The following is a 24,341-nucleotide window of genomic DNA, read 5'->3' on the forward strand; positions in this document are numbered from 1 at the left end:
GCAGAAGTAAATCGTCAACTTGCAGAAGCTGTACAATGGACTAGGATGGATTCTGTGCAGTGGAGTGCTGAAGACTGGTTTGAACAATGTGAGGTTGAGTAGCGTTTAAATGAATCGTGGTTCACGAGCATGCTTGCATTTTGCCTCCACGGGTGTGGCTGGGACCGGAAACAGAAAGAATCGTTGGCGTCATTGTTAACAGCGCAACGCCATTACCAGTGGACCATAATGGGCGTTTTATAAATGTAACTGAGGAACAGCCTAAAGTTCTGCGCCCACTTTGCAGCCCACCACTAATTGGGACACATTCTAGCAATCACGGAACTGCGCGTGGTGCTCGCTTGCACACAAAGCATTCTTGACATGGGCCACCTTGAAGAGTCCCTATGCCACACCGAGTTCGAACGCGAGGCAGTAGTTCCTTTCTCGCCTTCTCTGCCCTTCCTACAAGCGCTGTTTCCTCATCGTCACTTATGTCTTCAGAAAACCCTTGGAATGTCAGATCTAAGCGTTCAGGCCATCACAATTTTCGAGTACCCGATGCTTTCGACGAATGCGCAGTCGCAAACGCAGAAAACAAAGTGAAAACTGTTTATCGCGCCCTATAGCCATGCGGGACAAGGTAGAAAGGGCATGCGACTGCATGACATAGCTGGGTAAGTGATAAATAACAATAAGTACATCTTGTCTATGGACCGCACACATTGTATCGAAAAAGTGAGAAAAGGCCGGAGAGAATAATGGGCTTCTCCTTCGTATCTTCAGAGGTTGTCAGGGGCCTTTCAACTTTCCTTCAGAGCTTTAAACCTTCATTGGGAATGATGGACACATAGTTGAAATGCGCTCTTTTTACAATGCTTTTAAAGTTCTGTGGGAGCTTGTCAATCTATGAGAAGGTGGGGACGTAGTCTAGCTCTATTTCTTTTCTTTGAGGGAGCTGCAACGTTTACATCTACATGCTTCAATATGTTCTCGGTGATGGTAGCACAGTCAAACCTGGCATGGTCGAGCTGGGGCACATCAAATAAGCCTTTATATCAAACTATTGTGGAAAATGCTAATGCTTCAACGTCAACGCATACGAAAATTTACGGCTACATTGAACACGAAATAGCCGGAACACCGAAAATTGGTTATGCAGTGTGAAATGCCCCAAGAAGTTGGCTTTCCCTCACAAGAAGCTTTGACTTTTTCATATGGAAGGAAGCTTTCCCGCATGCCTTTGGGAGAGCGAGTGGTGCAATGAAAAGGGCGCTCCGCCGAGCGACTGTAGAATCTATCGCTTTACATCGTGGCCTTTCTCCCATGATTCCTCGTCGTCGTGGCCTTCGTGTGGGGTCGACGTTTTCTTCTAAACTCCATTTGTTAACGCAAAGGCGGCCGCAAAAGGGAAGAACGTAGCTGTTATCCGCTAGGCTGGCGATAATCAACCCATTCAAGTGCAAAAAAGACAGGAGTGTGACGCAGTCACTGCGAATATGGCATTCCAATATGCACGCTTAGTGTAGCTTTGTAGAACAGCGCCAGCAGTGGGGCCAAGGCATACTAAAGGCTTCCGGCGCCCGACGAGCATGCACAGATGTGTATGGAGATTTTGAGCCACTGTTCACATATACAGTGAACTCTCACTTGGGCTAACACCAGTTTAACGAATATTTCACTATAGCGAAACTTTAAAAATACGTTGGTTTAACTAATATTTCATAACTAAATTTTAGAATATGCCTAGTGGTTTTTCTACACATTATACGCAAAAACACTTTTCAGTTATTCGAATTTCTAAATAGCGAATATTTCGGAGTTATGAACTTGATGTGTAGACCCGGGCTCATTCATGAAATCAATTTAACGAAGTTTTGCACTCTGCCGCACTGGTGTAGCCGATGCGTGCCGCTGCCGAATCCCTCATTCATTGGCGGCGGGGCAATAACGCGTGTTCACGTAGCGCCACTGAAACAAAGCGGCATTGTGGTTCAGTACTTGTGGTTCAGTACTTGCGCAGAGCTATCAAATTCGGAAAGTGTTTCCATTGTTCTTCTGCAACTGAAGGAAGTGTGCGACGAAAAAATTGTGATGGTTGAGGAAGGTTTAAAACCTGCATCTAACAGAGGTGGTAGAATATGATAGAATGTTTCGAGACTTCGCGTCACAGCAACAAGCTGCGCCAGAGGCAGTGTACAGAAACGTCGACTATCCGAACAGCTTACTCACTTGGTGCGCTTAAGGGGCACCAGTTCAAATGAAAGCAAATTTCTTTTTTTTTAAATAGAACGCATTTCACATTCTTCGATTCGATATTTGCTGTGCCCAGTGCTCTTCCGTATGCTATATTTTGTTTAGTGAACTTCCGTGTTATGCGAACAAGTTTCTTGGGTACCATAAAATTCACCCAGAAAAGAGTTCACTGTGTACTATATTTCCTCGCCTACAACGCACCCTTGTATATCACCCACACCCCCAACTACAAATGAGGGGGGGGGGGGGGGGATTGGCCCTGTACCTGCGTGCTTCCCTGCAAACGCCATCGAAATATCTTCTGCCCAAATCATCGAGGCACGTCTTATCGAAGCGTAAGAAACACCCGTTTTTTCGTGCATAGCACAGCCTTGTCAGCGCAGCGTAAGAACACTGGGGCTTTGTAATTTCGTATTTGTGAATTTTCTAGCATAAAGAAACACCCCACCTCCCACCCCTTAATAATTACGTATTGATGTTCTTCGTCAGATATGCGTAATATTAGCTTTTTTATTGAGAATGTTTACAAGTGTGATTGCAGCCACCTGGTAAAGATGACTGGGCGTTGAGGAATCGGTTAAAGTTTGGCCATGGTGGCTGAATACATGCATGCATGCATGCATACATACATACATACATACATACATACATACATACATACATACATACATACATACATACATACATACATACATACATACATACATACATACATACATACATACATACATACATACATACATACATACAGACAGACAGACAGACAGACAGACAGACAGACAGACAAATCAAAATTTCTGCGTTGAAGCACTCCAACAGAGACTATCGTGTTTAAAGGAATGAAAAGACATGACTGATCCCTTTATCATAGGAATTAGTGGGACACGAAAGGGAAATATGTCCTCACAGAGACAGTTGAGTGTTTATTATGCATTGATGTATGCAAGCTTGTACAATGTCTTTTCGGGCTTGGTGCTAGAACGCCGTTTGACGTTGGGGCGCCCACGTTAAATCTTGCAGTGTTGTTTACTAGAACACGTTTAAATGCTTCTGAGTTCCTCGTACACCGAGCAGTAAATGCTGTACATAAATAGCTCACCGTTAGTATGCTGAACAAGGCACAGCTTGTGACCGAGTCGTTTAGCGCCGTGTGCTAAGGAGTGACGTGGTCATCGGGTTCAATTCCCGGCGATAGAACTTTTTATAGTTTCACCGCCGACGAGAAGCTATCCGAACCTACATTTGAGGCCTCATTACGCTCGAACTAATATGCTCATGTCAAGTTTTCATACCGTTTCATTGAAGACTAGAATTCATTACCTGGTTCTGTTCATTCATGCCCATCGCAGAGTTTTGTAGCCGAAATCCTCAACACATATACTTGAAGTACGCTGCTCTGTTTGCAAATGGTATTTGTGCGTTTTTTTCTGTTCTGATATTTTTGCCTTAATGTTCACACGACGTTATTATGTTACTTGTTTGCATTATTCTCATTGTTTTTAGTTATATTTTTGTGTATCTTTGTATACTCACTCCTGACATAGTGGAATTAGCGTTGCAGTATGTGTAAACAAACAGATAAATAAATAAATAAATAAATAAATAAATAAATAAATTGCTGCCATCTATATTTCTGTGTATCGTCCTTTAGCCCGTGTTCACTATAGCGCTACCCTTCCAAGAATTTTTCTTCGAGTTTCCTTCGTTATCTGTTAGTGTGGCCTATATTTTAGAACGTCGTATCCGGGACAGAACTACGCGAGCGAAGTCTTGGCGGACATCGGCAAAACACTTTCGTGTTAAAAAAGAACCATACCAGCTTATTGCGCTAAGCTCGATATGTTGCATTATCGTGAAGGAGTGCTGCGAAGTCAACTTGCGCATCGAAAGTGCAGATAATTGTGCCAGTTGGTATGTATCCACGGCAGCAAGCGGTTAGAAAAAACAGGACGGATACGCAGCAAGAAATGACGAGAACCAGTGCTGACTTCTGAATAAGATCTTACCAAAATTTGCATCAAAAATGAGATCACTTCTTAGGTAGTTTCACATCAAATTATACGATATATCAAACCATAATTAGACAATCTTGATATATGTAGGATTGAGTGGTGTTGTAGTAGCCATCGGCTTTTAACCCGTTGCCTAACCGTCCAGACACGCTTGCATAAAGTCAAAGCTTGATTTATTAAGTGTATTAATCAAACAAAATAGCTTGACTATCACACGCTTTATATGTATTTGAACGGGCGTCCGCCTCGTTGGAACTGTTGTGGTTACGATGTTTTGCTGCTGAGTCAAAGGTCATGGGTTCGATTCCGGCCGCAGTGGTCGCATTTCGACGTGGGTAATTTGGTAGAGGCCCGTATACTGCTGACAGCAGTGCACGCCAAATATTCACAGATTGTCAAAATTTCCGCAGCGCTCCACTATGGTGTCTCTGATAATGAAATAGAGGTTTTAAGGTGTACAAGTCCAGATATTATTATGAAGCTTTGAGCGGGCAGATTGATCAGGGTACCTTAGTAACCTGAATATATGTGCCTGAGTGTAGAACCCCGTTGTTTATTCAACATAATGATAGGAACAGTGCCAAAGAAAACTTGAGGATCCCCAGTGCGCAGTATATTGGACGAATGGGTAACATGAAGTAGTACCCTTTACCTTTTAACTTGGAAAGCCCAATAACTGCACCGTCAGCCTGAATTATCGACCGCAATAAACACAAAAACTAAAAAGGTTGCAACGAGCTATTAAGTTAGTGAGTGCATATTCTTGCAATAACTTTTCTGCCACTACGTATAGGCATGCAGAGCTCGATGACGGGTACCACCAGCTGCTTCTGCAACGCATCATTAATTCAGCTGCTAGAGGATACTGGCGTACTGCGGAGCCATACCGTGGGAGGTGCTTGCGTCAGTTCCTGCATAGAGCAGCCGTCGCGACGCCGAGACGTCATCGGAAAGGGGCTTCATGGCGTGGGCGGTATTCTAAGCGGTGCTGAGCTGCGCCGCGCTGTTTTATGTGACGGTTTTTTGATATAGCGCAGCTCAGGACAGCCGAATTTGGCAGCCGGAAGATGCAAGTATCCCTCTTTGATTGATTGTTTAACGGTAGTCTCTCAAAATCTGAATAGACTCAGCCCTGTTCATTTTTCTTTTCCAATTGGCATCGTCTGTTATATGTTTGTGGTGCGGGCCGAGGATTTGTTTGTTTTACCTCAATATAAAAAAAAAAATGTTCAACAGAAGTGCTCTGGCTGTGTTGCCGCGTACACGATAGAGAGAGAGAGAGAGATAAAAAGATTGCTGAAGGGCAGACAAGTTAATCGAAAGACTAATATCCGGTTTGCTTAGGAAAGAGCAAAGAGAAAAAGACTTGTATAAGACAGATAAGAAGAGATCGAAAAACAGACATTTGAAGCATCAAGCAAGCACGAACACACGAACACACATGCACATATGCCAGAAAAAAATGTCATTCTGGGTCCGGGAAAATATAAACAGATTAGCAGAAACGTCTGGAAAGCGATTGATTGTCATTTAGGCCGGGATACGGCCTGCATCCCGACACATTGTATGGTAGAAGTGGAGGAAATACACACGTGCGAATCAATATTGAAGACATGAATATCAGTAAAATGATAAATGCAGATATAGAATACATGGAACTTGTTTATGAATAGCTGATTCAGGTATAAACTTGCTCCATATGCGAACTCATAATTTGAAGAGTTCAAAGCCTAAACATAAAAATACACAAGGTGACGTGCTAAATATAGTACGTCCGGTGAACACAAGGTGGCAACAGAAGATATCATTAAATAGGTGCAGATTTGAAATTATAAAAGTTAATAATAAACTATAACTTTCTAATAAAAATTGGTTTGGGAATAAAGGCGTTACGGTTCAAAAAGAATGGTGGTTAAATCTTCCTGAATATTCACCAGGTCAGACGTGACTAAATATAACTTCAGTACAAGAGATCATTCATACGTTTCTCCGTCGTCATTCGAGCGAAAACCATATTCGAGTTGTGTAACTTTTAGCTTATCAAAATGCAAGCTAAAAACGAGAAGAAGGAGTTGCGTGTCTCTGTAACCACGTTCGCTGCACATTATCTGGCGGTCTGTTTCAAGTTGGAATGACATGAAAAAATTTATGGATCGTAATTTGGCTGACAGGTTGCCGTGTAGTTTTGTGAGCTTGCGATACGACTAGCCTTGTGCACGACATTGAAATACGACTGCGGTAATTTAAACAAATACTTAAAATTTTGCACAATTGAAACTGTTATTTCTTAACTAAAAATAAAGCCCTACGGCTTCGCGTGCCAAAACCACGATATGACGTGAATCAATCATTAAATGGCCTTTTAAATAATATACACTACAGCGGTGGTACATCAACACACCTTGCCGAATGCAATACACAAACAATACGCCGTTGTAGGTGAGCCTGCAAAAAAATTTGGCCACTCGGCAACCTGTACATCAATCTACGTGAAACACTGTATCCACTGACTTACCATGGCTGGTGCTCACCACACGAAGTTGAAGATATGGTTCTAATAACTCAGGACAGCAACGCACAATACGGCGTCGGGTTTAAATGTGCAGTACCCAGCGTTGAACCAAGTTGACTGGCGGAACATGGGAGATGCCTTTGTCCTGCAGTGTACGTAGTCAGGCTGATGATGATAATGATGATGATGATGATGATGATGATGATGATGATGATGAAACAGCGTAGAACATGTGGCTCCAGTTGCGTGAAACACGCGGTGTGTGTTGTCTGATACAGACGTGTTCATGCATAAGCATATGCCATATGTATGCTCGCATTGAAGTCATTTTTTTTCCTGAATCAATATTATCTCAAGTTTTACGTCCCAAAACCACGATGTGATTATCAAACATGTCACAATGGAGGACTCCGGAAATTTCGACCATCTCTTTTTACTCCCATTGACATCCCACCAGTTTTGTACACGTTCTTCTTAAACAAACGAAAGCTCGTTCTTCGTTTTTTGCAAATTTCGGAACGAGTTCCCCTTACGAGCTCTTGTAGTTCGAAAGGAACTCGTTGCAGTTGCATTTACAAAATTGAACCATGTCGTTACATTAATAATACATTTTACGGTTAAATAAAAATATGTTGCATAATACTGAGGCTAAAATTAACATTTTAAAACAAACATATAGCTACACATGCTATATGAATTTGACGTCACTAACGTCAGATTGTATGTCGATATAGAAAAGATGAATAAATCCTTTAAACTAATTTTATACAGACCACCGGCCGTACTACAGGCATGTCTAATTTCGACTTTCTTGCTCGTCTATTACAAGTTTAACGCATGTGGCCTTTTCTAGGTCAGTCTTCAAATGGGTAGTCAGGATACTACGCCTAAGATAGTCTTTCGAATAGGCGTCTCCTCACATCTATTAATATAATTAATCTTTTTGCATTAACTAGCACAAGCATCTGTCTTATCAATTTGCATAAAAAGTAACACTTTTTAGGCGTCTAATGAGGGCTCATTAAATATTTCAATGACGTGCAAAATGATTTGCAGTAACCGCTTTTGCTACATAATCATCAGCAAACATGTTTCCGTACAGTTCTTTTTCTGTATCTTTCTCTTTTTCCTTCTTTTCTTTCTCTTTATTTTTTCTTTGTCTACTTCCTTTACCTTTATTTATCAATCTACCTCCATACGTGTTCCCTGGCCTTCCATCTTTTTACTTTCTCTCCTTCTTTTTATCCTTCTGATCTCTTTGTTTTTGTCTCTCTATTCTCGTTCTCTCTCCTTTCGCTCCTCACTTCCTTGCCCACCCCTTGTTGTACAATTCTATACTATACTTTACAGAACGCTGGCGTTCCTATGCGCTTCTAGCGAAAGCGCATGCTCCAGAAGAACTCATAGGCAGTAATTTCCTCAACATCCCACTTTCTTAGGATCGTCACTCAGCAAGGAAATGTATACGAGGAAATGAAAAGTCAGCCAGAATGGTGTCTTGCATTTGACAAGGTGTGTAGATTTACCACCGTTGTAGGGTATTATTGGAAAAGGTCGCTTAATGATTTATTCATTCTTCAGTTGAGTGTGAATTCTTAAGAGCTTTGTGTTTGTAAATGTGCCATGATACGGGCAGAATGATCATTGTAGTTCTCTGTCTGTACTGAATTGCTTCCAAGTACCTTTGTTATATTGAACAAATGTCATGCAAAAGAAATATACGCTATTGCTGAGTGGTGACGATGCTCACTGTCGGGTCGTAGGTACGCCGGTTCGAATCTTATCTCGCCGAAAAAATTTTTGTGCTTAGAATATCTTTTTTATCTCCTTCTCTCTCTCTCTCTCTCTCTCTCTCTCCCTGTCCTAGTTTTCTCGCTCAGCAGAGTCATTGCATCCCACGCCGATGAAATCGGCGCACGTGTTCTAGGAGCGAAGTGAAACAGGACAGAGAGAGCGTGTACCGGTTCGAAATCGTGGCAACTTTCTGCATATACGACACACGGCAAATCTCCAGCATTACAGCCGTGCTGTAAAAACTAATAAAAAAATTTTCTGCCTTGACGTAGTCGGTCTCGACGTTGCGCACTTCCCTGCGCCCCCGGCGGGTGTCTTGAATTGAGGACTACTATGCACCGAAGTAACGCTGCAGGTGATCGGTGCATTTTTCGCGCCTCATGAGGTCGCCCATTTATCATGCTCTGCATAATGTGCCACTTGAGTTCACCTGTTCAATGTCGTGGAACGTTTACAGATGTTGTTCCCTCAGCCGTTCCCCCGTAAATGTAACGAGGTACCGTTACAGTGGCACCGATCCCGAATGGAACGCTGGCGTTCCTCACAAAAAGTAACCAATTCCTGGAACGTCGTTCCTCTGAACGCCGTTCCGCGCCACACTGCATCTCACAGTGCACGCCTCCATCGAAATGCGACCACCGCGGCTGGAATCAAATTCGCTGATGATTTGATAGATATGTGCACGGGGTTCATCGCCCCAAAACCGCCATATTATTATGAGAGACGCCGTAGTGGAGGGCTCCGTAAATTTCGTACCACCTGGGATTCTTTAACGTGCACCCAAATCTGAGCACACGAGCCTACATTGCCACCTCCATCGAAAAGGAAATCGAATTCACGATCTCCTGCTCAGCAGCCAAGCACTCTGTAGCCACTTAATCACCAATGCGGTCTCCTAAATTGTTTGTTCTTCTGCATTCTGTGATCGCATTAGCGTTTTGATATTGAAGTACTCAGAGTACAAAAAAGCAACACTGGTTAAGCCATCTGAGGCCTTCGCAACAGCATTCGCAACTGTCACATAGCAACTGCTTGGACGTCGCTGGATTCGATCCCGGCCGTGGCGACCACATTTTCGAAGGAGGTGAAAATACTTGAGAACCATGTGTTTAAATTTACGTTGAACGTTAAAGGACCCCAGGTGGTCAAACTTACTGGAGTCCTCAACTATGGCGTCTCTCAAAATCATATTTTAGTTTTCAAACAAAAAAACCAAACAACGCTTAATAATAATGTTTTTATTCGGTTGGACTGCAATGTTTAAATGGTTTCTTGTGTGGTTATTATGTGACCTCTTTGTGACACACATGCGCGAATCCAACTCGAGTATAATTTGGATATTTTATCTTCACTTCGTATTGTTTATGTGATCTGGTTTTGAGTGCTGGCTTCGTTTGCGCTATATTTGAGACCTTTGTCCCATTCATCTTCTATTGTAGGTAATTCGAAGCTGAAAAGGAGAAGTGGTACACGCTACTTAAGAGAGCATGCAAGCACATATATTTAAACGTGCGGGACCAGTCTTACCAGAAACTTTTAGCAACCTAACCGTCTAACCACGTGTTAACGCGTTTGCTGGCATAAGCGAGGAGATGGCGACGCATGCACTTCAAGCGTGTGGTCCGGCCCTTAATTCAGCGGAATGAGCTGCTTCGCAAGAGATCCTCGCATACCTCCGCCTACGGCTTTCAAGAGGGTCCAAAAGACTCTGGCGCCTTAAATATACCCCTCTATGCCAAACGGTGAAATGCGCCTTATTGCCCCTCCAGCGGTGGCACTTGCCGCTAAGCTAGGTTGAGCCGGTGTTGTGCGTATTCGTGGGCGCCAGCTTCCGCTCTTTAGTCTGAGACGCGTGGCCGGAAATGAAGGCAGACGGGTCGCGGCCTTTACTTTGGCCGCCTGGCCGTCACGTCTTCGCACTTTAGGGTCATCCGGTTGGCCGGCCACTACCCGCTAGTGATACGGCCACAGGGCCACAGTGCGTCGCTGTCGTCGCCGGGTGAGAGCAACATTGCATCAGCGCTGGCCGCAACCGGTGCTATCAAGAGGCTGCCTGCGTTGCGCTGATTCCTTCCGGAGCCATGATTCTTTACGCTCATCTTCGTTTTACTGCCTAAGTGTTGCTATAATATCTTAGCACAACTTTCTCAGAAAGTTTCACTTGAGTTTTCATGGTGACTTATGCATGTGCGCGTCATGGAAACTGTACTTATAAACGTATAATAAAAGAAGCCTACCTATGCCGACCCATGAGCTGCCGGCTAACAATGAAACCACAGGACCCCAATGGGCAGACAGAGAATGTCGCACACTCACCATCACTGCTATGGACATACCACTTCCAAGTCTAAATGCACATACATTCCTCATAATTTTGACGGGGCTATGACTGCCACTGTATAGCCTAAGTGGTAGAGCATCGGACGAGTTTTTCGAAGGACGCAGACTTGGATCCTGGCAGCGGCAAGTTATCTTTTCATCGCCTTTTCTTTCTTCACATTTACAAGTGCTAATAATATCCCAATGCATGAAACCCTTGTATGCTCTCATTAATATTGTGTCGAACAACTTGAATAAGGATATCAAGGAAAGAATGGGTAGTAAGTGATATAAATGAGGTGATATGTTTCTTTGTTTTCGTTCAGGACGTCACTTTTATCAAACAACTTGTGTGAGACTTGTGCTTCAATAATGTGGAGAAACGGAAGTCTTAAGCCTAACTGAACGGCTTAGTTGTGCAACGATCACTTCAGAAATGGAAGGCTGAGTGATGAGTCCTTTGTGTAAACCAAGTCATTCTTGCGAGACTGAAACTGAGTGCTGTTGTCAAAGGGTAGAACCAAACGAATTCCGCAGTAGAATGAACAGGCGTTGAGCACAGTATCAGAATGGCATTACCGAATCTTATGTATAAGTTATTTATATTCTTCTGGTTTTCTGCCATATATTGACAATATCAACATCTGCCTTTGTGCCCTGCCTTTTTTCGCTCTTTTAGTTGTTCGTTTGTGCGGTCGTTATTGTGAACACTGTTTATTTGGTTTGATTTAATAAAGTGAGCCGCAGCTTTATGCGCTGTTTGCTCAATAAAATTTACGGCACATATGGCAGTGCTGTTCAGATGGTTCTCTTTGAATGTATTAAACTGTGCAAGCCGCACATAGTAGCTTGCCTATAAGGAAAACACAAATAACATGAATAAGGTTTTTTTTTTTCTTTTGATATTCAGGCGTCTCCTAGCTTGCTTCTAACTTTGAAGATGAAGGCGAGGCTACAGGCTTAAAGTCACTGCACATAGTGCGTGAACAACAGTAACAGCCTAAATTTTTTGGGGGGGAGGAGCGAGGATTTAACCATAATTTATTATTGCTCGCGTGTGCGTTTGTATGCCTGCATGTATATATACACATGCGAAATGAAATGTTTTTGTCACATGGTGTGTGAGATCTCCCCCTCACGGCTACGCCAGTAGTAAGTGGCGCAGCAAGAATTGCATTTATTGGCGGCAAAGCGGTTGCTCTATACACTTTATTACGCCGTAAGGAGGCTTGGCCAGCGTTTCGAGGACGCAGTTATCTAGGGATTTGGGATGGGCCCTTTCTTTTAGCCTCTTCACACTGAGGGCCCGTTCTCGCCGCTGTGTCTGCCGCTGCGAATAAACGCTCGGTTTAGTGTATATTCATTTTCGCCTGACTCTTTTTTGTTTCCAGATTTCTCGTACTATCCTTGGAGTTCTGCGTGGGTGAACAAAGGCTTCACCTGAAAAGGTCGCATATCAAGGGAGTATTGAGGTAAGAAGGACCACCGTTGCCCACCTATCAGTTGGATCAGCAGAGTGACCTTTTGCGTGCTGGAAACGGGCTTTGATTGACGCGTATGGTGGTCTGTTGCCGTCTTGTTTATTTGTTTCTAAGTGCATCGAATGTTTCCACATGATGTAAGAGAGAAGCCTTAAGAAAAAAAAAAGCAAGTAGATTAAACATTGCTAGAGTTCAATTATACAACTTCTCTCGAAGGAAAGGACAGGAAGAAAAAAAAGGAGTCGATAAAGAATGACGAGGAAATGAGTAGTTCCCTCTCAGCACAGGCACTGGCATTAGAGGAAGTAGTCATCAACCATCTCTTTTCAAAAGCGTCTGGAATCATCTAGGTTCTGGGGTGATTGCAAAAATAATTAGCAATCCTTTAGCAGTACAGAAGGCTTTATGTTGGAATGCAGCCTGAGCGAAGTGGCAAGACCTCTCTATGTATCTAAAGATCATCCGATCGAGTGCAAACGTGAGCAAGTTCTCAAGTGATTCATTGAGAAGAAACAGCATTACTACGACAATATAATGAAGAAAGGGATGCGTAAAAACAAAAGAAAGAAAGCAAGTATAAACGGAGAACATTTGCGGTCGGTTACACTGTAATAAACAGGAATATCGACCCAGGAGGGTGCATCTTGGCGTCTGGAAAAACGAGGTGCGTGCGTAAAATGACTTTCGCAAATACAGTTGAAAACCCGTGAAAGGGCCACATGGTACCAAAACCTCGGCCTAGATTTTAGCAGCTGCTGTGTATACGGGTGGTATACTCGAGTTGAACCCAAGTGCTGCCGGGAACAATGCGTTTTTTCTCCTCTTGTAATTGTTAAATTAGTGTCTCAGCTTATACTCGCGGAAGCTTCACGACTTCGAAAATGAGCCAATAAAATACTTCCTGGTCTATTGCGTCCTTCAACTCTCTACAAATAAAGACTTGTCGACTTGGCCTACATAGCCATTATGCTGCAAAGCGCGCTGTGCACATCACGCGATGACCACAGTGGTCGTTACGCGGCATTCATTAATTTCTGCAGAAATGCAGGAAAATGCGCTATGCACAGATATCTCGTCTGACTAGGTAATCCATGCTGCTCCTTCGCACAAAATAAACCACATCTTACATTTATGATCACCGCGAAAGACCTGAACCAGCCTGGCACAAGAGAAGTCAATGCAGGAGGAGGAGGAGGTAGTAGAAGGAAAGGTAGGAAGGTCAATTAGTCGGGCGTCTGGTTTGCTATCCTACAACGGGGGAAGGAGATTGAGGGATGAAAGGAGAGAAATAGAAAGGAGAAAACATAAAAAAAAACAGGTGAGCTTAAACTACAGTGCTGCGTTCTATCGTAGCTGACGCATGACTGAAGGCGTGTCACGTTCCACCGTAGGTCGTCGGTTCATTATGCCTACTGAAGGCTTGCAAGCACTAGACGTAGAACATCCAGTACCTGTTGTACGGCCTCAGTGTGTGGTGATTGCAGCCTGCCGACGAACACTTGAAATGCGTCAAACAACGATTGAAAAACTGTTAGAATAAGTTTGTCTTCTGAAAATGCCGAGGTGCGCTGTGAATCAGCATGACGTGGCGACTTCGGCTACGAAAGCCGAACTGTGTCAGTTGTGTTCATGGCGGCCTTGTTGGTATCGACTATCACTGATCCATGTGACTGCGGCTTTGGCAATGTAGGCTAAGTGGAGTCCGCAGATACCACGCTTTTCACGGCGTTCTGCTTCATACCAGCCGAGTATAATCTGGGTGGAGAAGGAGATGGTGAAGAAGGGCGTCGAGTGGTTACGGCGGATGCAAATGCGCTGGACTTTTCTGACAAACTTCGGCGCCGATGACGCCGCTTTCTCACGGTTACGGTTGCCTCACAGTGCGATGTATGGTCTCTCACAATTTGCCTCAATACTATCTCTTTTTTATTTTTGGGCAATATTTTGAAGAAGCTTCGTGTTGTCCATTGCAATTTCAACACTTGAGAACACTGGCTTTACAAGTGGCTGCGGAATTAATTTCAGCACAGCGAGAACATACTCGCTTGCCTTTGCATACGCTGCCCACGTTACCGAGCTTCATGCATTTGAGACATTTCAGCGGCTTCGGCACAAACGGTCTTACTGAGTGTCGGAAGTGGCCCACCTTTACGTGCGAAGGTAGATAGTTGCCTCTGAAATCTATTTTGACGCAACGTGAGGTACCAAAACGAACAACCTTGAGAATGACATTTGCTTTATTAGCTGGCTTGACCAGGCCACTTAAGTTCGACTTGGGAATGGCAGCGTCAACGTTGTAGATCACACCGGTGACGATGTTCGAGCTCATTAGTATGTATGAGCAGACGTTGATACCACCACCTCTGTGACGTTGCATGGAACGTTCAGTGCAGCAGCATGCGAAACATCAATCGCCATGACATCCTTACGCTGGTTCACTCTGATATCGATGACTTCATCTAGCACCAGTAGCTCGAGCTGCGCCGAAACAGATTGCCTGTTGAGGCGCTTCATGTTCGCGTTGGACTCAGTAGGAACGAAAATGATGGTGTTCGCATTTGGCCTTCGTGGAGCTCGTTATTTCAATGTGTTCAGGAATGAAGAGGCCCTGGCGTTACGTCTCTTTTTCTTACGGCTCGTTACAACTTCGAAGTCATCATCAGATGGCCCCTCACCTGTCAGTAAGTTGACATCAGTGTCCTCACTATCGCAGTCGGGTCCCGTCCGCTTCCTGATCGTGGCAGTCGTGGATGCTTGGAGACCTGGTAGATATCCGAACTAGTCCATGTACATCGTTGATGGCCCTTCACCTGTCAGTGAATAGACATCAGTGTCCTTGCTGTCGCAGTCGGGTTCCATCCGCTTTCTGATCATGGCCATCGTGGACGCTGGAGGACCTGGATCCGAACTGGCACTTGTACATCACTGATGGCCCCTCACCTTCCAGTGAGCAGACATCAGTGTCTTCACTCTCACAATCAGGTCCCGTCTTCTTCTTCTTCTTCTTCTTCTTCTTCTTCTTCTTCTTCTTCTTCTTCTTCTTCTTCTTCTTCTTCTTCTTCTTCTTCTTCTTCTTCTTCTTCTTCTTCTTCTTCTTCTTCTTCTTCTTCTTCTTCTTCTTCTTCTTCTTCTTCTTCTTCTTTTTCTTTTTCTTCTTCTTCTTCTTTTTCTTTTTCTTCTTCTTCTTCTTTTTCTTTTTCTTTTTCTTCTTCTTTTTCTTTTTCTTTTTCTTCTTCTTCTTCTTTTTCTTTTTCTTTTTCTTTTTCTTTTTCTTTTTCTTTTTCTTTTTCTTCTTCTTTTTCTTCTTCTTCTTCTTCTTCTTCTTCTTCTTTTTCTTCTTCTTCTTCTTCTTCTTCTTCTTCTTCTTCTTCTTCTTCTTCTTCTTCTTCTTCTTCTTCTTCTTCTTCTTCTTCTTCTCCTCCTCCTCCTCCTCCTCCTCCTCCTCCTCGTGGCTCTTACTCGAAGCAGGGGATGGGCCGAGTGTTAGGTGAATTTTTGTGTGTGTGTGTTTCTTCGCATTACTATCTGTATATGCCAGGGATAGGTAACACAACAAAGAATTACTGAATAATAATATTTTATTGTTTAAAAGGATGAATAATTTAGCTCGATATTCTTTTAGTCCGACTGCGAAATTCTACTATGGCGTAGTAAACAACCCTGTGACTGTAGCCCAGAATAGAGGCGCCAAATGATAAATAACTGATTCGGATATTTCCAGACCCAAGTTTAGAAGAGGTGGTGCTATGAATCTTCTTCTCAATGACGTATACCGGCGACAGGATAGAAATTAATGACTGATTGTTTTCTCCTCCTTACAAAAGAGACACATAGGAGACAACGCTTGACTTGCTCTATACAGGTGAAAATTGAGGAAGGTAACCCGGCAGCGAAGTTTGGTTATGGCCACTTCCATTATTCTCGAGCGCAATAACTCACTGTTCTAGAGAAATAACAGATGCTTATATTCTGGAGAATCTGTGAAGACAGGGTCTGATAAGCATTTTTTGAAAGTTAGGGTGCGGAATCGTGCAATTGTAATGTATGTTGTCAGCATCAAAAGCGCCGCCTTTGCTAAAAAATCTGCGCTTTCGTTTAAAAACAAACCCTTCTGTCTTGGTACCTAAATTAAGTGGAAACATTGTAGGTGCGCGGGAACTAGTATTCAAAGCTTTAGGAGAGGCGTTTCACCAGATCCAGATAAAGAAGAACACACAGATAATGAGTCAGTGATGATTGCTACTATACTGTAATTAAAACTGGGTAACTTTTGGAGAGCTAATATTATGGGCACAAATCCAGCTATAAAAACTCGAATAAAGTCCGGCAGCCGTAAAGGAAAAGACCAGTCAAGTTGACGGCAGAATATTCCTATGCCTGCTTTTTCCTCAGTTTACGATGCATCTGTTGCAATAACCACATTCGTTGGCAGATTATTCAGATGATCTTGTAATAGTCCATTTAAAATTCCATAAGGTAATAATTTCGTGTGGTTCGGAAAAACATCGTGGTTGACAATGTTTGTGAATTTAGGTTCCACGGTCGCACATCATGAGTTTGTATATTCGGGGAATCGAGTAACGTTTGTATAAATACAATTTATGGCTTGTGGAATTTAGGCTAGTGCTCGGAGAAAAATATATCGGGATCGGAGATTAAAATTATTTGAGTATGATTAGACAGTATTGCATACAACCGCAAGATAGTCTGCACCGTAAGTAGGTTGAATGGGCTTAACAGGGGTGGTGTTCTCGCTTACAGGTATAATACTGCATTCGCCACAAATTTCGGTAGGCCTAAGCACAGCCGTAAAGCCTCTCGCTGTAATAGGACTAGTTGCCGAAGCTGGTATGCTGACGCACCGGAAAAAGGAACACAGCCAAATTCCAATACCGGTCATTCGTACATTTTGTTGACCATCAAAAGTGCTTTTCTTCTAACACCCGATCTTCGGCTGCATGCTCCTTTTGTTGTGATATATTCGATATGAGCTAGCCAGTTTAGTCGTGAGTTATATATGACTCCGAAGTATTTTAATCATTCCACTTGCGGGATATCCTGCAGCTTGTAAGTCAGAGATATTATCACCGGATCGTTAACCAGAAAAACCAGAATAGCACACTTTTTGGTATTAAGACTTAACTGCAGTCAATCTAACCACTTATCAAGTTCACTCAAGTATGACTGTGAAGTTTAGTAATAGCGATGTATGTCAGCAGCCATAGCGAAAAAAGCAATGTCGTCCGCATAAACATAAGTCTGCACCTCTGATCGAATAAGAATAGTACACATCAAGATGTTGAACAATGCTGGCGAAAGTACTGATCTTTGGTGCACGCCTCACGTCTGCTTATGCTTGCAGGAAGAAAAGCCATCTTTAACGCAGTAAAACTCCCTTTCTTTTAAAAATTCTGTCACCCATGCTACGATATAAGAAGGGAGTCCATGACATCGTAAAAAATTTGTTGACACAAAATGTTCGACACTATCGTATGCTTTACTGATGTCTTAGGTAACTAACGCAGAGTACTGTTTTTTATGCTGGGCAACGTGAACCCGACTTTTGAGGTCTACGTGCACATTACAGATTGAATGTTTAGATCTAAAGCCAATTTGACTGGGGCTCAACAGCTGTTGGTCATTTACGAATGTTATTATATGACCATGAAGGACCCTTTCGATAAGTTTCATTACATTTGATGTTAATGCTATTGGTCTTAAATTGTCAATATTATATCCAGCTCCCTGTTTTTTAAGCAGTGGTATGATTTTAGCAATCTTCCTTCATCAGGTATCCATGCCGTCTTTAGGGAGTAGTTTATTTTACTCAAAAGGAAGAATTCCTGATATATTATTTTTAGCATTGAGTTTGTAATTCCATCAGTCCCTGGTGCTGAGTTTGGCAACCTTTACACAGCCTGATCTAATTTGGAAATCGATACTGCTGTGTACTCAAAAATGGCTGGTGTATAAGCCGATGGTGGAAGGCGCGTTGTGAATCTATTTTTTAACCCTTGAGCTAATTGATTTAGTGCTTCCTATAATTCTTGCGAGTTGTAAACCACTGAGTCCACATTTCCTGGCATTAAAACTTTCTTTGTACAACGTGGGACATTGAACAGCGCTCGATTATTCTTTTACTTAGATAAGTAGTCACAGTGATTCTTATCATATTCCTCTTTCGCGCATGATACTGTACGTATAAATGTTGCCGCAATGAATTAAAAATCCTTTTAATTTCGCGGGCTCTGATTTCGTATAAGATGTTTCCATGCCGCTTTTATCCTTCTGCAGTCCTGCGTATACTCAGCGTTCCACCATTGGCTGGGTGGAACACTCTTGGTTGATGCTGACGTAATCCTAAATTACGAGGTGTTTTTTGATAATTCTGAAATAAAAAGAACGTTCTTACCGAGGTTCACATTTCTATCAACGGATGCTACCTTAATGTTAGCGCGAAAACAGTATTTAAACGTTTTATAATTCACTGGTGTTTTAGATTTTCTTTCAAACGATTTAATGGGGCACACTATTTCAAAGTATACCGAAAGGTGATCACCGTTTGAGGCGAAATTGACTGTTCTCCAGGAATTCAATGGAACACTTTCACTACCGAACGTCAGACCTAACACTGATCGTGCTCAACCACGAACAAACGTAGGGTGCTTCATGTTTAGGCAGGTAAAATTTTTATGTGTAATCCAGTCCCACAGAAGAGTACCAGCATAGTCTGTTATAAAATCCCATGACACGCAATGCAAGTTGAAATAACCAGTGAGAATCATTTCATTCTTGCCGCTACTTGATACGCAGTCCAATTGTTGTGTATTGTGTTCGCCTGAGGAAAAATATGCATTTATAATAGAGAAAGGGCGGCATCCCGGCATGTTGATGTCGATTGCCAGAATTTCACAGTCAGAGGATATAAACTGAAAAGCAGACTCGCTGTGTGGCAAAATTTGTTTGATGTTAATATCATTACACCACCACCTAGTGAAGGGCGATCTAACCAAAATATTCGAAAATTTTTAAAATGATAATTTTTATTAGGCGTAAGCCAGGTTTCTCGCATTGCTATTAGGTCGGGATTTACCTGAGCAAAAGATTTACCTAAGCAAAATAAATTCGTTGAAGCGGAAAACAAAGAACGACAATTTCACTGCAGAACATTTAAAGTATCTATGGTGATGCGCGAAAGACTTAGGCAACGACTGTTTCCAAAATACTTTCTTAAAGAACGCGGGCGGGATTCGAATCACCTTTTTTTTTGGTTTTTGAACTGTGGCACGTAAATTTTGCTGGGGACCCAGTTCGCTTCTAGCGCCTGCCATCATGGCTGATTTCTGTCTCATCCTGAAATTCTACTTCATTCGAGGTGGAAGGTTCCGGTACAGTAGGCGTTGGGTTGGCCTGACGCTCCTGCTGCGGTGCTGAATTAGACACCTCTGCGGCGGCTGCTGTTGTTACGCAAGACGTCAGATTGACCATCGGTGCTACAGCTTTTGAATGTAGTTGTGTCATCTGTGAGCAAAACACTTGCGAGACACACTCAGTTACAGTAGTTACTATCTGATCTAACGCCTTCAACATTGCTTTTTAAACTGCTGACTCAACAAGTTGCAAACGTTTGACCTCATTTAATGACTCTTGCCCCGCAGCACCACCAGCATATCCGAAGGTCCGATCTTTGAAAACAGCAATAGCTTCACGTCGTGAACATTTTCGCCTATCCATTATTTCTAGCAGCTAGATTTTATTTGACTTTGCCTGACAATTTATGTAATCAGCTGCATGGTCTCCTACACATAGACAGCACCTTTCTATCTCAGCAGTGCATTTATCGGAGGGATGGCTAGCACCACAGGCTCAACATCGGGAACCTGATTTGAAATCCCCTAAGTTGTGGCCAAAACTCCAGCAGTTCCGACACTGAAGAGGACGAGAACTTAGGTGTTATACACGAAATATGAGTGGCCATATTTCAATTCATATGGGCAAAAAGTGCCGGCAAAGGTGGCAATAACCGATTCGGTGGGAACTTTCTCATCATTCACTACGCAGTTACATCGGTATACGGCTATGACGCCAGCATTCGACACCTTCTTCAGAGTCTCGGTTGGTGACAATCGAGAGTCAACTGCTTTAACGATCCCCTTTGTACATGCCAAATGAGACAGAATGAACGCACTCGCCGGAACTGACGAAAATGCCTTGCATTTTAAGAGGTCCGCAACACATGAGGGTTCTGACAATCTACATAGGACACCACCTCTTCCAAACTGTCGAACGTCACTTATCAATAGAAAGCGCAATGTCATGGCCTGGAGCTCCACCTGGACAGCTTTTGGGTTCTTCAGCCTGATAAATCTTCCACTCAAAGAAGGTACCAGCGCAACACGGATGCTGTTAACACCACTGCGAAAAAAGTATTCCAACGGCAGTTCATCATTAGGCAAAGAGGACGACCAAGGGCTGTGCCCTTGGCCAGGAGACGAATTAGTCATCGGCACGGTTGCAATCGTCTAAACGATTGTAATAAATACCACTCAGAAATTAACACTGGTCAAATTCGCCCAAGACTCGGACAATTCACCGGTCAAAGTCAAGCCGTCAAGCTACGCAGGCACTGCTTACGCTGGGCACTTCGAGCAGCGTACCGCTTGGCACACACTTCGTCTTCGTTTTGCCAAAAGTCAAGGCAGGATACCCGTTGTGCCATTTAGGCGCCAATTAAATTAGATATGATACATTGTCTGATTATGTGTTTATTTCATGCGACCGGATTCCCAGGCACTCTATATTATATTCTAGGGAAGAAAATGAGGTAGTGGAATAAAACAAAAGTGTTGACCAAGGTAAATCCAGAAAAATAGAAAAAAAAGATGTTTTGGCTCCAAGCACTTTTTGAAAGCCTTGTTCACAATGGCAGCAAACAGCATAGTATACGCTCTTCTTGCCGTGATTGCACATGAAATCTTTCGCCATCCAGACTACAGTGCATACACTAAATATGGGGGCACTTCCCCCTGTGTATGCGCGATGTCTGCAACACGTGATAACACGTACAAGAGAAAAGCGTACCACGCCGTTTGCTGTCATTGTGAACAAGGCTCCCATGTATCAGAGCCGAAACGTCCTTTTCTCAATTTTTCTGCATTTTACCTTGGTCGGCCTTTTTGTTTTGTTTCACTATGTTTATTTCTTCCCTCCTCCCGAAAGATTGAGCAGGCATTGTGCCCCTCCAGGTGGCAGTTGCCATCTTGGTCTCTCCCTGTTTCCTCTGTGTCCCGGCGTATCTGTGTATGCAAATCAAATAAATAAATAAATTCCCAGTCAGGCAGGATTCCGTATGGTCGGGGAAAAACATCTATAGATCACTTCAATTTTATAGTCAAGAGTCCGACGGAATTGACTACAAAAATAGGGTATTGCGTTTTATGTGTGCTTCATTACTTAATAGTAATTAGCGTGTAATTAAATATCTACTTTTTTGAATATCACCCAGTTAATTCTTTGTATGAAAAGAAACCAATTTTAAAGGCTCAAGGTGCAAGCGCAGTTTGTTTTCCGGTTTTGTTCGTTTCGAGCAAATAAAAAGTAATTGTCTTGGCGTTGGTTCTGGAATGTGGCACGTCGACCACGGTAGTGCCTCCATCAGAATGATCTTTTGCAGCCATATGAGGCACAACGAAGTTAAATGGGCGCTTGTTGTCTCCTGAGCAAGCGCGTACAGATGACCACACTGTGTTTCAATTCACTTCAAAAAAAAAAAGAAAAAGAAACGTGGTGCGGTACGGGTCTCCGCAGCTGATGTATACAACTGCATACACCGAGCCACTGAGGGGAAAATTTCGGGCACTGGAGGTACACGCCGACTGAATCTCCTGCGCAAGGACGAGCCGGACCATTTAAATATGCCAGCTTGGACTTAAGCCAAACTATGGTCCACTTATGGGTGAATAATAAAAGAAAGTTCTCTTAATATAACAGAACCCCTCAGCATACAGTGCGTGTTATCTTTTAACGTCGTACCGAAGCCCGTGTGCATAAAGGGCGAGAAAATTTTTATGAATGCTTAGTTTACCACAAAGCCCATGGTCGTACACATCTTGACACGTACGCAACCATTAAGCCACAGGAGCACTGCTATTCATGAGGTTGTGTCAAGGACTGTTTATCTCAACGGTGCTTCTCCTGGTTCTCAGACCTCCATGTGGGTAATCCAACGCGCAAATAACGTGAGCCGGAGTTCTTTATTCAGAGTGTGAGAGACGATGGGTAAGTAAAGAAAAAAAAAAAGATGCTCTCATAGGGAAAAGCCGGGAAAGAAAATGAATCTAAGCAGACTCTCTTCAATTAAGCAGGGCTCTAATGGTCTTTCAAGGATGTCGCATACGGCGCACTCTTTCTCAATATACACGACTGGGCCAACTGATAAAGCGAGGGCAAGAAGGCCGCAAGATACTTGGAAATGCGATACTACGAAAGACCCCCGTTCCTTCTCCTCGAGTCCGCAATTAAAGCGATGGACCAAATAAATGCTGGCCCAGACGGATATTATTGAAATACCCCATGGCGATGAAGAATGGGAAATGGCGCCTCGAATTTAGGTAAGCTCCCAGTAAAAGAAAAAAAAAACAGAGTGAGGATGGACTTAATTTTTTTATGCCCGGCGGCGTTCTGTGCGAGTACACTAATGCTTGGTACGCCGATGCGTACTCTGACATTTCAAAAAATACGGGAAATGGATCAAGAAAAAGTTCACGGAGGAAGAAGGTCAAACGAATATGAAACTCAAGGTTCGTTTGTTCTCCCTCCCCACTGTTGTCACCCACGTGTGTGTGCAGTTCACTCCCATTTATGTGCAGTGCAATGCGAGCCCAAGCTTGACTCCTACGCCAACCCCTCTGTTTGAGGAGAATCGACCCGAGTTCTCCTGACGTTTTTTTTCTCTAAAAGTGCTAGGCACACTCAGAATCAGGATTCATATTTTTTATTCATAGACTGTACACGAGTGTCGGAACATATTCTAATCAGTCTACGCCTGGTAACACCACAGCCACATAAACAGGAGTCACATTCGAGTCCACATTTAGTTACCGGGCATAGGCATACTTACTGGCAATTAGATTTCTTGTTGTGGGCTGCATACAATTGAGCTGAAAGCCCCTTTTATCCGTCTATTCCAAATGCTTATCTCGTTCTCTTCCTCTGGTTTCGCTCTTATTCCCAGATGTCGATAGTTGCCTTCGGGTCATAAAACGTGACGAAAAAAAATTAGGAGATGTGATCGAAGACGATAAAAGGAAACAGGAAAGCGGGAATGCAAATGCGGTTTAGGGCTCGGGATCGAGAACGGCTCCCGAGGCGATCTGGAAATACTTACTTAAACTGCGCCCCCGCGATGCACTGCGATGTTTCTCCGCAAGGACTCAAAATGGAGGCGAGCAACGCTGCATACTAAGAGCGAGAGAAAGGAGTATGGAGGAGAGGGGTGCACGGCTGCATGTCTTGAACAAGCCGAGCTGACGATGGAACTTGTTTGTCTTTTGTGCTATGACTTCGTTCTCGCCTTCTCCTTCCGTTCCTACAAAGACGTGGCTCTGTTGTACCGCTCAAAAAGAATGCATCATGTTCACAATAATTTGTTAACGCTCGGCGTGTCTTTTGAACAAGAGAGACCTTGCGTCACAGGCATAGCGGGGGAAGAGGGGGAAGAGGGGAAAGAGGAGAAGCGTGTTCTACAGCCTCCCCACAAAATTTCAAAATATTTATTTGTGTATTTACTCGCGCACATTCAAACACTCATGAGCATGCTGTCCTGGAAAAATATCTGGCTATGACACTGCCTGCATTATATCTGCATAGAGTTTCATTTCTTTTAAACTTTTATTTAGTTCGCGTACTTACCTTTCTCTTTCTTCCTTTGCTTAAACATGTAAGATGAGGACTGATGTGGCGTATACTTGGTTATAAAAAAACAACCTC

The 24,341-nt window shown here is 43.2% G+C and overlaps 1 long non-coding RNA gene across 1 annotated transcript in view; it reads left to right on the forward strand.

Moving 5' to 3' along the window:
• LOC142817660 (uncharacterized) overlaps nt 1-24,341 on the forward strand; it is a 502,639-nt gene that overhangs the window by 56,747 nt on the left and 421,551 nt on the right. The window contains exon 2 of the long non-coding RNA XR_012895285.1: nt 12,264-12,344. This is a non-coding gene — a long non-coding RNA (uncharacterized LOC142817660). The remainder of the gene's footprint in view (nt 1-12,263; nt 12,345-24,341) is intronic.

The sequence above is a fragment of the Rhipicephalus microplus genome, chromosome 5, assembly GCF_043290135.1.
Source record: "Rhipicephalus microplus isolate Deutch F79 chromosome 5, USDA_Rmic, whole genome shotgun sequence".
Taxonomy (NCBI): Eukaryota; Metazoa; Arthropoda; class Arachnida; order Ixodida; family Ixodidae; genus Rhipicephalus; species Rhipicephalus microplus.